Here is a 14,002-nt window from a genome sequence, read left to right as displayed (position 1 = left end):
CTATGCAAATGTTTAAATGATGTTTCAGCGGGACATCTGGAAGGGTGTCAATTTGGATTTAATGTGATTTGATAATGCGGTTCTGACTTTGAACGAATCCATTTGTCATCCATTCCTTGATGGCACTGGAGTTTTTTTTAACAGTTTTAAGAATTGAGTAAAAGTAAATTCAACTGCTGTCCGGTCTTGGTCATGATATTAAACTTGTGCAAACAGTTCTTCGTCTACAATATCCGTTGTCACAGTGAATCATGTCAATGTGTCCAAACGATGCATTCAGCCGGAATTTCAGTTGCTTTGCAGTTTTGTTCCCACATTGAATATTCAGCACGGTTTCCACTCTCCCTTACGCTCCATTTTCGGCATCGGACATCTCCGAAATCTTGTTTTCTAATGGAGAACGAACCGGACGAGGACCTGCGATGGTCCTGGCCCACAGGCTTGTGTTTCCTGTAGAGTTCAGTCTACCAAAAATGACTGGAGAAACTAAAAAAAATAAAATAAAATAAAATAAAATAACTGTGCATCACTAAAACCTAGAAGAGAATATCTCAGAAAAACTCCAATGCTTGTTTCTGGACTTAATTCAAAGCATCCTATGCGCCCCTGCCTGCACAAGCCTCAAGGCATAAACATAATTTACTTGTATTTAATTTCTCTGCGGGTTCCCTGGAAAATGAGCTTTTCTGGCATCGGCTGCTATTATGTCTTGGGTGTTTTTCTCCAAAGTAAATAAATAATTGAATAGCAAATGCTTGGTTTGCAGAATGCAGCAGGGTATGCAGGGGGGGGGGGGGGTTAGCTCATGAATGACTTGTCGGAGTGTGAGGATTTATAAATGCTGGGTGTGGCGGTCCGGGTGCTTCATGCAAAAACCTCTCGTGTCTCCTCGGAACAAAGTGAGCATGCAGCGGGTTTGACGCGCAGCGCTGGAGCACAACCGCAAATCTCCCGACCCACATCGCGACATGCCATGAGTTCACACCTGCAGAAAACACCTGCTGCTTCAGGTGCGAGGCATGCAACGGGTATGGCGCCACATCAGCACAAAAAAAAAAAAACTATATCTTCTTCCAAAACGACAAGGTAGAGAAAGATGCCGTACCCACGCTGATACCTCCTCACTTCCTGACTGCAAACGTAAAAAGTTTCACTCTTGTTCCTCGAGAAACTTTGACGACAGGCGCACCATGATCCTTGGCGTATCAGTTATTTTTGAGTTTTCGATGTTAACATTCGCCACTTGACCCACGATGTAGCTTAAGTGATAGGAAGTCTGAAGGAATGAGAGCGCACAGAGTAGAATCCTGACTCGTCCCACATTTTAACACAGTGAATCTTTGCTTTTTCAAAAGCCATTAAAATTCGTTTCATCACTCGGTCTGCAAAATTGCACATCCCTGATGGCTGGATGTAAAAACTAGGCAAGATTATAAATGCAACGTTCCATGCTGGCACAATGTCCTTTGACTTGTCTACAATAAATTATGGAGGGAGGAAAAAAAAAAAAAAAAAAAGCTGCTTAATCTTTCAAAGGCAAAACTGTGTCTGAAAAAAAAAAAAAAAAAAGAATTAGAGAAAATCAAGGTCGGGCTTGCAGGCTTTTTGTCCGCCCCTCTATCGTTGGGAGATTTTTAACCCGCAACCCGAAACCCGGGGAAATGCTGAACACCTGGCTTTGCATTATCACAAAGGAATTGAGGAACGGCCCCTGTGCAAGTCATTAAAGGTGGTTAGAAGGATTGGTTACTGCTTTCAAGTGTCTCCTGCTTCAGGGTGGCACGTGGCCTGTGGCAAAACAGCTTTTCATCAGTCAGGAAAGGCACATTCATATGTTACCTTTCATACTCGCAGATTTGTAATAACACGAGCGGAAGCCAAAGAAGTTTAATTTTACACATCTAGTAACAAACAAAACTCCAAGAAATTTGTCTGCGCTCAATAAAAAAAAAAAAGAAATAGTGACAGCGGTCTGAAATGAAGTAGACGTGATGTATCCGAACGTAGCGCGGCTATAAATATTCCACCGGGGCGACAGCATGACAATAAACGCCTGCAGCTACACGCCGCAACAGCGTTTCTGTCAAGAGATGACACGGTATGCGCTTCAAGTAGAAGGAGAAAAATACAACGGCAGATGGAGAAAGAGATAAGAAAAGCAGGAAAGAAAAATTCAACTGATGAGAGAAGATAATAGGAGTGAAAAAGGGGGTGGTGAAAATGATGAAGATTGGAAAAATAAAAATAAGCATTTGAATAAAGTAAACCTGCAAAGTAAACAGCTTTGTGGTGAGCGGTGGGAAAATAGTCTATCTTCTATAAAACCGTAAATCCGGGCATCACGGTGTACGTTTTCTCCTAAAAACATGCAAGAGAAAGCGTTTTTGAGCGGAGATGCACACAGAGGTGTGTGTTCAAGTTGCATTAGACGCATGTGTGTGTGCAGAAAATGAGTGATGGTGGAATATATCTCGGAATATATTAGAAATATAATTCACATTTTAAAATGACAGTAATTTCCTCACTGCTTCACAAAAACAGCCTTCGATTGCTTAACCTGGTTTTGCATTTTGTTTTTTTTGTTTTTAATCATATCCCGGAGAAGGAATCATGCCAAAGGCCGAGAGGAATGAATTATACACGTTGGTAAATCACTAATTAACTCCCCGAAATGATGTTTTCAAGCCGGCATTGTCGTTCAGCGGTACGCATCTGACGCCGGCCCATCACGGCAAACATGAAAACAGAGAGGGTTGGCAGGGTTTCAGAGGGAAGAGCAGAGTTTTCTCAGCTGGCAGGACAACTGTCCTTCTCGCTTGTGAAGCAGGAAGTGCTGGAGGTTGCCTAAGGAGACATTGCGGGAACTGATGAATGGCTGTCCGGTTCCAACAGGTAATGATCCGTGAACGAATCCGGCTCGCTGAACTCGCTGAGCTCACCCTTACATCGGATGAGTTTGAAAAGATGTGGAAAACTAACATCTCACACCTGCTCACATGTAAAAACTAGATTGAGATTTTACAGACTGCGAATCTTCCAGGGTTACTAATTAAAAGACTAGATTCGCTCAGCAATTTTTTTTCCCACCGGGCAATGTTTTCGCAGGTTATTTCTCGAGCCTCTGCTATTTCAGTCCATCGCTTTTCCTTCTCCACTCGGTCGTGATATGTCGGAAAGATATGATACGATTGTCACCGTAAAAACTGAAAGACCTGCGGTAATATCAAACACGTTAGTGACTGTCATTAGCAAAAGACTCAGAAATAACTGCTATAAAACAGCTCAGATTTCACTTAACGACTGCGACTCCAGTAAAACTTCTTAAATTTCCTTTTGAGTTTCAGTTTTAATCAGCAACAGTGAAAATCTTTTGGTGTAAGCCCAGCATTAAGCCCCGAGCAAGCAAATCTGTAGCGGAGATGATCTACCGAGATAATCAATTAGAAAACATTTACTCCGGACATTTAAACTCTCAAGCTGAAAACCAACTTCACATATTTAAACCACAACTCGAAGAAGCTGATAAAATGTATGATTTATCTGGTGACATATTGATCATCCAACATCGATACCACGTATCCTGCGCTCGGGGTTGCGGGGTGCCGGAGCGTATCCCCGCTACCATCGGGTGAGAGGCGGGGTTCATCCTGGACCGGTTAGAGGGCCACGTATGAAAATAAACAACCGCTCACTCTGTCATTCATACATCCGGGCAATTTCAGGTCTCCTCTGTGGGAGGAAACCCATGCAGACTCATGGAGAAAATGCAAAAACCCCACACAGAAAGCCTTCTTGTCGGTATTGAGCCATGAGGCGGAAGCACGAATCACTGCATCGCCGTGCACCGCATCTGGAAATCTAAGAAGAGGCACGTTCGTGGCTTACGAGCTTCTCTTATACTGATCAAGTCAAATTGATCTATCAGCAATAAAAATGATTTATATATATCCATCCATCCATCGTCTGCCGGGGAGGACGCTGGAGTCCATCCCAGCTGTCATCGAGCGAGAGGCGAGTTACGCCTTGGACTGGTCGCCAGTCAATCGCAACCATTCAATCACTCACTCGGGGCAATTTTTTTCCAATGATCCTGTTTTTGACTGGAGAATATTGCATGTCCTCCCCCGCAGACACAGGAAGAGCATGTAAACACGACAAACTTCACACAGAAAGGAATGGAACCGGGGGTCCTTCGTGCTGTGAGGCTGAAGCGCTAACCACTGCTAACCACTGCTAACAACCACTATATTTTGTGGTGGCCCTATTCTCTGTATCCTCCTCTCTCACACTAACTACCTTCATATCCTCTCTCACTACATCCATAAATCTTCTCTTTTGTCTTCCTCTAGACCTCCTGCCTGGCAGCTCCAATTCCAGCATCCGTCTACCAATATATTCACGATCCCTCCTCTGTACATGACCCAACCGTCTCAGTCTGGCTTCTCTGACTTTCTCTCCAAAACATTCAAAAACACTTCTGTGAAATCAAATTGTCCACTTAGGAAGCAACACTGATTCATTTTAACTGGTTTTAAGGACATAACATCAAAGTTTGATCAGCCTACAGTGTGTTTTTTTTCCCCTTTATATTTTGGCCGGTGTAGTACACCTAATATTTAAAAATATGTATTGTTTCCCTTGCATAACAGCATGAACACGTATGGCACAATGCAATTCTGTACATTTTTTGGTCATTGCCTTACTCTGATGATGAACGGAATCCCCGTCTCAAACACACTTCCGAATGTTCACCAGTCGTGGTGGAAGGGTATTCGGATCGAGATCTCGGATTGGCCGTGCTGTATGTCAATCAAGCGCGTCAATGCTGCACGCTAGCAGCTATTTTTAATGACATGCGATCCACTCACACAGCTTGTACGGTGGTATATTCTGTGGCTTGCAGCTGAGTCGTTTTTTTACATCGTGCGGTAATTTACTTAGAAAGCCAGGGCTTTGCGATCGACCCGGGTCGCCTTTGCGATCGACCAGTTGATCGGGATCGATGTGTTGGGCGCCCCCGGCTCGGTCATGTCCTTCCGATCGCTGCGCAGCGGAGCCCCGGCCTTAATTACGAACAAATCATCCCACTAATAGTTTTCAAACGAATTTTGAATCGAGCCGCGAACAAGCCCTCTGTGCATAAACAAACCCGTAGCATAGCAGCACTCATAAGTAGCACTCGGGGTTGTCACAATCATTTTTTTGTGCTTTTTTGCATTAAATTAGCCCCCATTATGGCTCCCAAGAACGTGCAAAATGCTAGTGATCGTGGTGTGTGGGTCCACCGAGCTGTCCTGCGGCTTGGCTTGCTTGCGCCTCAAAATGCCGCGACCCTCAGGGGCAGGAAGTCTCCCGGACTCTACTCCCCCGCTTCTTAAGTGGATTCTTCTTCAGTTCGGGGAGGAAAAAGGGAAAAAATAATAACAACTCCCCCCTAGTAGTAAACACGCATGTCGACGTAATTATTGATATGAATAATGCATTGTGATTTATCCCGATTGGCTCTCACATCATTCAAGCTTCCCCTCCCTTCCTTTGCCTTACAGCGGAGAACTGATAAATGGAATTGATACTAATTTCAACGGGAAAAATTAATTTGTTGCCTGAAGAATGAATAAAATTCGTAAGTTGAGGTGCCACTGTATTTCTGTCAGACAAAGTTACTGGAAGTCTACGGTTTTTTGATAATGCATAAAAAACATTACCGCCGCATTAACTTTCTTTTCTATGAACAGTTGCCACAGATCATTTTCACTGTGTACTTCCCCTTAGGTTTAGACCATCCTTTACCCATTGTGGTTGAGCCTCACCACTTGCAAACGTCATTTCCGGACGCATCAGGAAGCTCCAACTGGTAAAAAGACTTCTGAGAAAAAACATCCACATCCAGCTGCAGCTGGTCCACGGTGACGTTTTAGAAAGCTAAAAAGGAATTGCGGTTTCATATCAATCAGAAGAGGTGAAAACTGACTCAAAACCTATATTATCTGGCACCACACTTCAGAAAAGAGAAAAACAACTACAGGTTTACGTTTTTCTAAGGCGGTCGCAGCCGTTCACAGCCGTGACACTGGGCGAGATAAGGTGATGATCAGATGATCATTTTTGAGTCTTGCAGTGGAGAAATTAAACGAAGCACGACAAAGCGATGTCGAGGAAAACCAGATTAGGTGGAACGTTAACATGCGATCATTTAAAGCTGGTATTAATCTGTGCCAAAGCAAAAAAGTGCATGAAAGACACATGTCAATAAAGTGATATGGCTTTTACCCCGATATTACCTTCGATGCTGATGACCGTCTTAGACGTTGCAACCCCGTAGCTTAGCTCAAAATGAGTTGAGCGTTAAAGCGAAAACGAGAGAGGCTGAACGTTTCTGTTTCTTTTGCTAGTCGAAGCTTCTTGGCCTGAACCCCAGTCAAGTCAGACTCCGGTGTATTTCAGTTAGGATCGTAACGGCATCATCTTTGGCCTGTAGTGTAAGTTAGAACAGCCGTCCAGGAAGAGGCATGGCTGTTTTGACAGATGATATGAAGAGGAATTAATTGACACACAGGGAGAAACAAAGGAGGAAGCGCTGACAGACAGGACGGGAGACAAAGAGGGCGGCCCGGCTGACCCTCGTATGAAACCGCTTTCTGTTACTTGAATGCCGACTTTCCAGTCGCCATAGCAATAAGTGTGTAGTCAAGTATGGCGAAACAGCGAGACATGAATAGACCTCCTCAGCGGCCGTCCATCCCTCCCACCATCTCTCTTCCTGCTGTCCCTGCGCGACGCCAGCTAACCCATGCTGTGAGCTGCAATACAACAGCTTCCTCTGTTGGCGCGTCTTGTATAAGAAGTTAATGGTAATTGCCCACAGATGCCACATTGGGGGAAGATAGTTGAGGGAGAGATGTGGGATTGAAAGGAATATTTAGAGGGAGAAATGGGGTTATAATTGTGGTTTCAAAGAAACAAAGAGGGGTTATTCAGTATTTCATGAAGAAATATGGAGTCCCTTTAGGCGGCCTCTGGCTGGGTGACACATTGTCATCACTGAACAGTTTGGAAACTTATATTTCCAATTACGGGCTGATCGGTTTTCTTTAATGGTAGCTAAATTGCTATCCTGACAATGAACACTTACCCGGGGGGTTTTTTTTTTTTTGTTGGTTGATCGTGAACTCGCTTAACAAAGGTGTCAAATTCCTATCTTGATGAAGTGAAAAGGCCTAAAACCCGTAGTTGCGTAGTATCTTGTTTCCTCTTTCTATGACACTGGAAAACATACATTAAACCCAACTATGCAGCAGACAGATGGGTGACAAGAAAAAAGAAGTCAACATGTCAATAGACACCAGTTAATGGATATGAAAATGATAAAATCAAACAATGCTGTTCAATAATAAGTCCCTCCAAGTCACGAACTTCTCTGCCCAGTGGAAAGGGCTCTAGAAAGGTATTGAAACATGCCAAGGGATTTTGCATTTCAAAATTCATTCATTCACTCATTTTCTATCAAGTGCTTATCCAGTTGTCAAGTGTTGTTGGGGGAGAGGAGCTTATCCCAGCTGTCATTGGCCAAAAGGCGGGGCTCACGCCGAGCCAGTAGCCGGTCAATCGCAGAGTGAATAGTTACATCTATATGATGTGTCAATGAGAGAGTGAATAGTTGCTCATCCCAATATGTGGCCCTGTGATCAACCGGCGGCAGAACTGTCGGGCAATAACGGCTGGAATAGGCTGCAGCATCCCCCCACGCGACCCTAAGTGCAGGATAAGTGGTGAATAACGGATTTATATTCACTCTTTCATTCACGTGTCATATGGAGAAATACAACCATTCAACCTCTCATTCACATTTCTGGGCAATTTAGGGTCTCCAATGAACCTACTGTGTGTTTTAGACTGTGGGAGGAAACCGGAGAAGCCGAGGGAAACCCGCGCAGACACGGCGGAGAAGCGTCCTGGAGACTCCACACGGAAAAGCCCCCTGTGGGAATCTGACCAGCAACCCTCTGGCCGTGGCGCAGAGGTGCTAATGTGCCGTCCTGGCTCAAAACCGCTTGTGAATTATCATCCATCAGCGTTTTCATAACTCCTGGTAGAAAGGTGTCCATTGTTACCGACTCAAAAAGTGTTTGAAGAAATATAACCTCTGTCAACACCTTATAAATCCGATCCCCCCCGATTTAAATGCTTTCAAGTGGAAGTCATTCGCCTTCTTAAGTATATGTGCGAGCGTTTGCATGTCTGCACATCACTCATTGTTATCTTATTAAAACGATCCTCCCCTGACCTTCCGGTGACCCGGCGGGCAATACTTGCCTGTGTAAAGTGAGTAATCCTCCCACCACAGCTGACCCTCATCAGTGTGTCTAATGTGCACTTCTTTTTACTTAAATCGACGGCTGACAATCCCTGCGGCGGGATCTGCTCAAAGACAACGCCACAGAGGAGGAGCGTGTGACTTACAGTACACCGGAAAGATTAAAATCATATTGGGTGTGCAAAGAAGGATTAGAATTACGGCGATTTCTTTATTTTACTGCACTAAACGAAGATCCCTGCAGAGGTATCCGATTGAAAACCCCCATATAGGAATATCTGACGCGCACGGAAAACCCTTTTCTCTGTACTCCCCGGCTTAAACTACGAGTGACTCGCATGACTGATAGACTGAAGCGGCACACAAGGTGCAGAGAGGTAATGAGTGACACAACCAGGGAAGAGCCTGAGAACACCCTGAAAGAGATATGCATCAACCAAATGAAAGAGGCAGGGATACAGAGAGGGGATTAAGGAAATCCCCATCCAGATCACTGGGGATTAAATCAAATCTTGATCATTTGTCTTTCGGGGGCAGAGGGTTAAAGTTGGAAATATCCCTGACTCAGGAGGCATAGCAACATCGTGAGGTGGCTAATATACTGTAGGTGCTCCAGCATTGTCTAGGATGTGAATGTCTGACACCACGTATAGAGACAGAGAAGATGTGTTCATGAAAATCTACTTTATGTTAAATATCCACCAACAGTCAGCAGAAAATGCCTGCACAAAAAACAAACAAAAAAGTGACATAAAATAACCAGCAAGAATATACTTATTATCATTAGAATGACTGAGAAATTGGCTGAAAATGACAAAAAACTGCAAGAAATAAATGTAACTGACACGTAATTCTCCATGCCTAATATACATGTATATATACTGTATCTATGGGTCTTTTCAAGTGCAACTTGAGGGTTTATGAGAGTTCATTATTCTGTGCACTAATGTTACTGATACTTGATTGAAGTGCCAAGCGAAATGATCCTACATGAAAGATACGTGTGCATTGAGACGGAAATAGAAGCAGGATGAACAGTCCAACTTGTAGATTTTGGAGAGGATCCGCTCGGGGGGGTTGCACGAAAATACATCAAGAACATGCTGGAGGGCGTCGTGTAAACCAAAACCAGTTTTCCGTGGACAGGAGGACTTAGTCCAAACACGAAGTCGTATTTCACATCAGAGAGCTACGGCACAGAAATAAACCTGCTATTGTCACTAGTTTTTTTTTTTTTTTTTCACTTCTATCAAATCTGTTGTAACATGCAGGCCGGTGTGTGCCGGGGGGAAGACACACAGACGGAAACCGAGTGCAGAACGCTCTGCAGCCACACACACGCACATCTGCAGTGACATTTCACAGTCGAGGATAGGACATCCTGGATGCTGCCAATTTCCGCTTTTTAGCTTAGACTTTCACGCAGACTTATCTCACTTAGAGTGAGGATTGTTTGCATTAAAGGTTAAGGGGCTATAGGTGTGTGTGTGTGTGTGTGTGTGTGGGGGTTAAAACGCAAGCAAAACTAAAGACAACTACTCCCATCATGATGAAATGCAATAGAAAATAGAGATATGCTGTGTGTGTGTGTGTGTGTGTTGACTTAAGGTTAAGCCACACATTCACACTATGTTCATCACGTCTGACCCTCATTAGGACCTTTCGCCAAGTGTTCTAGGTGTGTGTCTGTGTGTGTGTGTGTGTATGGTGTATTTATACATTGTTGTGTGTGTCTGATCATCAACCTGTGCATGTGTCTGTTCCCATACTTCTGCCTGTGTCTGTGTGTGTATGTACGTGTGAGTTAAAATCAAAAGCAAAAAAACAAAAGCCAACAACACACTTGATGAAATGAAACAGGAAGTAGAGATATGTGTGTGTGTGTAAGTGTGTGTGTGTGTGTGTGTGTGTGTGTGTGTGTGTGTGTGTGTGCGTGTTGCATTCACCTTAGGCCAGATCACACAGTCACACCATGTTCACTACCTCTCTGACCCTCATTAGAACCTGTCTCCAACGGTTTAGTGCGTGTGCGGGCACGTGCATGTGTGCACAGTGTATTTGTGCATCAGTCAGTGTGTGTCTGTTCCTATACTTCTGGCTGTGTGTGTACGTGTGTGTTAAACTCAAAAGCTAAAAAAAAAGTCAACCAGACACATGATGAAATTAAACATGACCTAGAGTTACTGCGTGTGTGCATGTGTGTGTCATCTTCATACCAGCACCACCATAGGTGTGTGAGAAAAGGGGGTGGAGGCATGTGTATGTGTGTGTGTGGGGGGGTTATGTGAAACTTTGTCTAAACTTGAGATTTTCTAGAATGAATAATATAGAGATCACGCACACACACACGCGCACACACACACACACACACACACACACACACACACACACTTACACACACATTGTGATTTGGTAAGCAGAATTCAGAGGCAGCTGTAGGTGATGCTGGTCCCCGGCGTTAACTGAGGGGGGGGGGGGGGTCTCCCCCCATCAGCACCAGGACCAGGACCAGGACCCCACCCCACAAACCCCGGGAGCGGCATCCGCAGTTCGGAAGCAGCCTACCCCCTCCCCCGCTTACCTTCAAACTGAATCCACTTCCTGGGTCCGGAGCGGACACCGGTCACTTCCTGAGCTCCCCCCGCATCATCGCTGGGGGTCCGAGGGATCGGGGGTGGGGTCCTCCACCCTTCGGCTCCAGATGTTCAGGACGATCCGCGTCCCTGACAATGTAGAATAAAAAAAAAAAAAAGGTACAAAAATAAATAAAAAAAAGGGGGGGTGACGAAGCCACCGCAAGTGCGGTCGCACAGCGGGTCCCCCGCGGCTTCGAGCCCGCCGGACAGCCTCCGAGTTCCCGCCCGGCCGCGGAGCCTCTCCCGGTCCGCCGCCGCGGATGAATGACAGCAGGATGCCGTCTGACTGGCTGCCATGCGGGCTGCGCGGCACAGCGCCTACTAGTGGCCAAACAGGGGAACTGCGCCTTAACCCCGAGGCCCACGGTTGAAAGAGGGAGTTCAGCCGTTTGTGTAAAAATTAAACAGTAACCTCTCTATGTATGTTTTGCATTTTCTTTTTTTTTCCTCAACCTCACTCCCTTGTCACTCCCTTGTTGCTGGCTGGCAAAGAACATGTCCAACATGCATATAAATTACGATGCATGAATAAAGAATGAATTCTCATCCTTTTTTTCTGTAATCCATAAAAACAATAATGAGCCTCTTTGCCCAAAGGTGTGTACGTTCAATTGCATTGACAAATTTTGGTTAATTATTATAATCACTTAACATCGAAGTATCACGCCCATCCGTTATCTCTTTGGAAAATATTATCACCTCAATTACCTCAATTACATCAACTTTGAAATTGAATTATATCTGGTTGATGTTGAAATTCAACAAAAACAGACTCATCACAAAGATGTGGAAATATAATTTGCAAATGCTCCGATAACAACCGGAAGGCGTCGGATGTAAATAACGTTATGTATTCTGCTTCTCCTGCAACAAGTCAACCTAGCAACCGGTGGGACCGAAAGTAAAGCTTTTTTACGTCCACACTGATTACCTGCCATGGGTGGTGACTGTGCGTCCAGGTGAATCAAATGAGCTGATGAAGTGGAAAAAGAACAGAGAACCGTGACAACCGAGGCACTTTTTATGCTGGCATTCAAATTTGCGATCAGCCATGTTCAGAGGACGGCACATTCGATGCTGATGTTGTTTGGCTTGACCTACATATATGAGCAGACGTTAGGCGTCATGAACACCAACAAAGCCTGTCAAACGTCCACGTTAATGGATCCATCTTGAGAATTGCCACAACAAAACTGACACCAGGTTTTGATGCGCTGGCAATAAATGGAGATCAACATCAACGTTCCCATTGAAACTGCATGTGAGTTTCTCTGCTGTTAAGAAATCAATGCATTTGGAAATTATAAAATGATCCTTGCATATGTACGCTTTTCTAAAAGACCAAATCCTTTTGTGTATTGGCTTTTACATGGACTTCTATTCTTTCTTTGTCATTTATATTAGTTCACGCAAACACTCCATCCAACTGTTCCAGGCCCGGTCACTTAGTGAAATTTTAGAACTCGTTGTGGCCTGGGGGTCAACGTTTACTCCCCCTGTTAGCATATAGCATGTTGATATTTAAGCCTTTTATGCTGGCCATATACACATGTTGACACGCTTCTAAAACAGCTTCACTAACATTGGCTGGATGTGATTACTGAGAATTTTAAATGAGGTAGAACTCATAAAGAATTATCTTTTTACAGCATCAGGATAAAATAGAGCAACCTGCTATAGGTGAGGCTTGAACTCTCAATCTCACTCAATTTATAGCAGTGTGATGATAAATGATCTGCTGGATCATTTATCAATGAGTCACTAATCGGGACCTTTTTCAAAAATTATGCAAAAAATAAAGGATGTTTTTCATAGCTTGCAGAGGTGGATTCCCCCCATCCCATCATGCAGTCCTTGCTGATGAGCACCTTTTATTTACTGATCTATTTACCTTTTACTTTATTTTACAGAGGAAAGTCATTTTAATTGTTGATGTGTTTAGATATTAAACCTGTTAACCTTTTTTTTTTGTCCAGGTGAATGCCAGTGCAGGTGGGCAAAATTGCTGTCCCACTGTGTCTGTCTCCCCCCCGGGGCCGGTGTACTGTTCCCTTTTCGCCTCAGATCATCTTTCTACTGTATATGAGGCCGACGACAGCTTCCGAGAGGCAGATGTGACCCTTGTCTCTCACCAGGACCGCCGCTCAGCAGTGGGACACTGGATACAGTTCTGTACGGAGGTTAGTTTTTATAGTTCCAGATGTGGTTGTGTACAATCCGGGCCAGGTGTGTCAGGGTGTGGTCCGGATGGGCTCTCGCTGTCAGCCTGCTGGTGAATGAGCCGAAAGTAGATCTGACGGATTTGACCGACTTACATTTTAAGACGCACCTTTATATGCTATAACTGGAAATTCAACACATTTTCTCGGATAATGAAAGTCAAGAGCAGGTAGCACTGCAAGTTCACTGGATGACTCCAAGACAGATTGATGAGCAAACCTGGTATTCTCTTGATATACACTGCTCCAAAAAATAAAGGGAACACTTAAAAAACACATCCTAGATCTAAATTAATGAAATATTCTTATGAAATACTTTGCTCTTTACACAGTTGAATGTGCTGACAACAAAATCACACAAAAATGATCAATGGAAATCAATTGTATCAACCCATGGAGGTCTGGATTAGGAATCACACTCAAAATTAAAGTGTAAAAACAAACTCCAGGCTGATCCAACTTTGATGTAATGTCCTTAAAACAAGTCAAAATGAATCTGTGTTGCTTCCTGAGTGGACACTATGATTTCACAGAAGTGTGATTGACTTGGAGTTACATTGTGTTGTTCAAGTGTTCCCTTTATTTTTTTGAGCAGTATATATTAAAGGTTATTCACCATCTCACATATTATGCGTAATAATAATTGCTCCAGGTGAGGCTTGAACTCACAACCTCGGCATCACTCAGATACTGCCATATAAGTACCGCGCGCTGACCGATTGCGCCACTGGAGCTGGTGAGAGCACCCAGAGCATACCCCAAGTTGTGGGGATTGTCTTCAAGCTGTTCCCTGCACTCATTACAGATCACAATGTCATCTGAAAACATCATGG

General features: G+C 44.1%; 1 protein-coding gene and 1 non-coding gene across 5 annotated transcripts in view; both read right to left on the bottom strand.

Annotated features, from left to right (window-relative positions):
- Positions 1–11,090, bottom strand: part of rhbdf1b (rhomboid 5 homolog 1b (Drosophila)) — a 42,293-nt gene extending 31,203 nt beyond the window's left edge. For 2 of the 4 annotated variants that reach the window (XM_086140717.1, XM_086140719.1), the window contains exon 1: positions 10,896–11,034. The gene's annotated coding sequence lies outside the window, so the exon portion shown is untranslated. Of the gene's footprint in view, positions 1–10,895 lie in introns of all 4 variants that reach the window. The other 2 variants (XM_086140716.1, XM_086140718.1) reach the window with 2 other exon arrangements.
- Positions 11,091–13,813: 2,723 nt separating this feature from the next.
- trnai-uau (transfer RNA isoleucine (anticodon UAU)) lies at positions 13,814–13,903 on the bottom strand. Its single transcript is given in 2 exon segments — positions 13,814–13,849; positions 13,866–13,903. It is a non-coding gene; the product is annotated as a tRNA-Ile (tRNA).
- Between the last annotated feature and the right edge of the window lie 99 nt (positions 13,904–14,002).

Source organism: Fistularia commersonii, chromosome 33, assembly GCF_037954325.1.
Source record: "Fistularia commersonii isolate RoL2024-O1a breed Wild chromosome 33, RoL_Fcom_v1.0, whole genome shotgun sequence".
Taxonomy (NCBI): Eukaryota; Metazoa; Chordata; class Actinopteri; order Syngnathiformes; family Fistulariidae; genus Fistularia; species Fistularia commersonii.
This window is presented reverse-complemented; position numbering and strand designations above follow the sequence as displayed.